This window comes from Arachis duranensis, chromosome 10 (genome assembly GCF_000817695.3).
Source record: "Arachis duranensis cultivar V14167 chromosome 10, aradu.V14167.gnm2.J7QH, whole genome shotgun sequence".
NCBI classification, from domain to species: Eukaryota; Viridiplantae; Streptophyta; class Magnoliopsida; order Fabales; family Fabaceae; genus Arachis; species Arachis duranensis.
In genome coordinates, this window is record NC_029781.3 from 34,004,377 (window position 1) to 34,008,864 (window position 4,488).

Below are 4,488 nucleotides of genomic sequence, written 5' to 3' on the forward strand. Positions count from 1 at the left end.
AATTCTTGTTCTTCAAAGATTCAACCACCATCGAGAGAGGGGTTAATCTATGAGAATTGTGTGGTGAATTTGAGGAATGAGCCACATAATTCAGTTTAGAGTTCATCCTTTCATGATTTCCTTAATCAATACACCTTGGTTGGTATGTGAGATGTAACTTTCCTTGGTTGAGATTATGGGAGTTGTGTGGCTTGGATTAGAAATTGAGATTCATCTCTTCTCATGAACAATTAGATCACGAGAGTGGCAATTGGTTATGTTGAGAGAAATTGAATCACCAAGAGATTGGGATTCAATTACCCACTTGCCATGGATCTATACCCATGATTGAGAAGGAATTGATCAACATCAATTCATGAGAAACCCAAACACAACCTAACTAAACAAAAGAAAATCAGAGAAAAAGACCACTAACCACAGATGACAACCCACAAACGGCCAAGGCAGTGAAGCAGAAGTAGCGAAGCACAACTCACAATCAGCCAAGGCAGTAAAGCAAAAGCAGTGAGGTAGAAGCAGCAAAGCAAAAGTAGAACAGGGGAGAAGTAGTGAAGTAGAAGTAGAAGCAGAACAGGGGAGAAGCAAGGAGGCCACGAAGAACGAAGAAGCAGTGACGCCGCAGAAAGGGGAGAAGTAGCGATGCCGCAGAGAGGAGATACTCAGCTATGCTGGGAAGAAGGACGCAGCGACAATTTCATGAAGAAGGATGCAGCGACGATTTGGGGAAGAAGGACGCTGTAACGATTTCGGGAAGAAGGACGGCGCATTGGGAACTCTTTCCTTCGATAGTGGTTAGGCCTACATGGTGAGCTGCGGTGCGATAGCTTTGAGTCTGATGGCCTGGGTTGATGTGGGTTAGGGTTGATGGTGGAAGGAGGAAGAGTGCGCTCTGATGGTTTGTTTTGAATAGATCAGAGTCATTGGTTATGTTAGAGTTTATCTTAGTGTGAAATTTTTCAATAAATATATAATATTTATTCTAAAATTATTTTAATTTTATTTTTTTATAATAAAATTTGTTATATATTTATAATAAAAATATATAATATTTATTATAAATTTATTTTAATTTTATTTTTTCTAAAAGCAATATTTGTTATATATTTATAATAATAGTTTTTTAGTATTTTATAAATTCAGTATTTATAGAAAAAATACTTTTAATTTATATGATTATTTAAAATTATTTTTATTGGTATTATTTAATTTGTATAATTATTTAAATACTACTAGAAAATTGTTGTTTGATAAACAATTGTTGTAATGGTTATAAAACCATTTTTTAAAATAGTCAAAGAGAACGGTTTTATTTTGTTGCTATAATGAAATGAAAAATTGAACTTCAACATCAACACTGTAAAAACCGTTGTCTAAGACCATCTAATAGAACGGTTTTAAAGTGTAGCATTTTGACAACGGTTTTTATGCGTTTCTTTTGTAGAATTCTTTAAACAACAATAAAAAACCGTTGCTTTAAAATAAATCATGATAACGGTTATAAAACCGTTCTTTAAAATAGTCAAAGAGAACGGTTTTAATTTGTTGCTATAAAATAATGAAAAATTGAATTCAACAGTAACACTACAAAAAACTGTTGTCTAAAACTATCTAAGAGAACGGTTTTAAGGCGTTATAAAATTTAGCATTGCTAAAGGCCATATTTGTTGTAGTGCAAGAAAGAAAATGCAAAAACGCGCGTTTCAAACTAAAAAGGAGTGAAGGAAAATGCTTCGTATTCAAGAAGCCTCAGCAGAATCAACCAAAGTGCTCGAGCTCGGCTTCTCCAAAGAAGGATCGAAGTACTAAAAAAGGACTCAACCTCAAAAGAAAAGACCGCGCTCAAGCAGGGGCACTGTTCATGCCCTGGGTCGAGCTGTATGACCTGGGCTAACTGAAGGCAAGTCGACCTTGTTGCTCAGATTAGGTAATTTTCTTTTTGTTTTGTTTTCAAAAATTTTTTAAAAAAATTTTCCCTTTTTTTTTCTTCGAAAATAATAAAAGAAAATACAAAAAATTCATAAAATCATAAAAACCAAAAATATTGTGTTTCTTGTTTGAGTCTTGAGTCACTTTTTAAGTTTGGTGTCAATTGCATGCTTTAAAAAATTTTTTTCTTGCATTTTTCGAAAATTCAGCATTCATGGTGTTCTTCATGATCTTCAAGTTGTTCTTGGTAAGTCTTCTTGTTTGATCTTGATGTTTTCTTGTTGTGTGCCTTTTATTGTTTTTTTTCATGTGCATTTTTGCATTCATAGTGTCCAAACATTAAAGATTTCTAAGTTTGGTGTCTTGCATGTTTTCTTTGCATAAAAAATTTTTTCAAAAATATGTTCTTGATGTTCATCATGATCTTCAAAGTGTTCTTGGTGTTTATCTTGACATTCATAGTGTTCTTGCATGCATCATGTGTTTTGATCCAAAATTTTCATACTTTGGGTCATTTTTATGTTTTTCTCTCTCATCATTAAAAATTCAAAAATCAAGAAAATATCTTTTCCTTAATTTTCTCATAATTTTTGAAAATTTGAGTTGACTTGGTCAAAAATTTTTAAAATTAGTTGTTTCTTACAAGTCAAGTAAAATTTTCAATTTTAAAAATCTTATCTTTTCAACATTTCTTCAAAAATTAAATCTTTTTCATTTTTATCTTATTAATTTTGAAAATTTTAAAACAATTTTTCAAAAATCCTTTTCTTAATATTATTTCATGATTTTTGAAAATTACACTAACAATTAATATGATTGATTCAAAAATTTGAAATTTGTTACTTTCTTGTTAAGAAAGGTTCAATATTTAAATTCTAGAATCATATCTTTTAGTTTCTTGTTAGTCAAGTAATCAATTTTAATTTTAAAAATTAATTCTTTTTCAAAATATCTTTTTCTTAAAAATCTTATCTTTTTATCTTATCTTTTTATCATATCTTTTTCAAAATTTTATCTTTTTTAAAAAATTTGATTTTAAAATATCTTATCTTCTTATCTTCTTATCTTTTCAAATTTGATTTTAATATCTTTTTCAACTAACTATTGACTTTTTGTTTGTTTCTTATCCTTTTCAAAACCACCTAACTACTTCTCCCCCTCTGATTTTCAAAAATATCTCACCTCTTTTTCAAAATTCTTTTTAATTAATTAACTAATTGTTTTAAAATTTTAATTTTAATTCTATCTCATATTTAATTTTCGAAAATCATTAACTCCTTTTCAAAATTAATTTTCGAATTCTCTCTCTCATCTTCTTCTATTTATTTATTTATTTACTAACACTTCTCTTCACCTCTTCTCATCTCAAATCACTGCCCCTATCCTTACCCTTGTGTTTGGATTATTCATTCTTCTTAATCCTTATCCCTTTTCTTCTTCTACTAATAATAAGGATCCTCTTTACCGTGACATAGAGGATTCCTCTTCTTTTTCTTTTTCTCTTCTCTTTCATATGAGCAGGAACAAGGAAAAAGGCACTCTTGTTAAAGCTGATCCTGAACCTTAAAGGACTCTGAAGAGGAAACTAAGAGAAGCTAAATTACAACAATCCACAGGCAACCTTTCTGAAATTTTCGAACAAGAGAAGGAGATGGCAGCCGAACCCAACAACAATAATGCAAGGAGGATGCTTGGTAATTTTACTAAACCCACATCCAAGTTTGATGGAAGAAGCATCTCAATTCCTGCCATTGGAGCAAACAATTTTGAGATGAAACCTCAATTAGTTGCTTTAATGCAACAGAACTGCAAGTTCCATGGACTTCCATCTGAAGATCCTTATCAGTTTTTAACTGAGTTCTTGCATATTTGTGAGATTGTTAAGGCGAATGGAGTAGATCCTGAAGTCTACAGGCTCATGCTTTTCCCTTTTGCTATAAGAGACAGAGCTAGAACATGGTTAGACTCACAACCTAAAGATAGCCTGGACTCCTGGGATAAGTTGGTCACGGCCTTCTTGGATAAATTCTTTCCTCCTCAAAAGCTGAGCAAGCTTAGAGTGGATGTTTAGACCTTCAAGCAAAAAGATTGTGAATCCCTCTGTGAAGCTTGGGAAAGATATAAGCAGATGACCAAAAAGTGTCCTTCTGACATGTTTTCAGAGTGGACCATATTAGATATATTCTATTATGGTTTATCTGAGTTTTCCAAGATGTAATTGGACCATTCTGCAGGTGGATCCATTCACCTAAAGAAAACGCCTGCAGAAGCTCAAGAACAAGTTTGACATGGTTGCAAATAACCAATTCATGTACACTTCTGAGAGGAATTCCGTGAATAATGGGATGCCTCAGAGGAAGGGAGTTCTTGAAATTGATGCTCTGAATGCCATATTGGCTCAGAACAAAGTGTTGACCCAGTAAGTCAACATGATCTCTCAAAGTCTGACTGGATGGCAAAATGCATCCAACAGTACTAAAGAGACAGCTTCTGAAGAAGCTTATGATCCTGAGAACCCTGCAATGGCAGAGGTTAATTACATGGGTGAACCTTATGGAAACA

General features: G+C 32.4%; 1 non-coding gene across 1 annotated transcript; it reads right to left on the minus strand.

The window, feature by feature from the left end:
* Nucleotides 1–3,976: 3,976 nt before the first annotated feature.
* On the minus strand, nt 3,977–4,080 carry LOC127743684 (small nucleolar RNA R71). The gene has a single exon (XR_008005068.1). It is a non-coding gene; the product is annotated as a small nucleolar RNA R71 (small nucleolar RNA).
* Between the last annotated feature and the right edge of the window lie 408 nt (nt 4,081–4,488).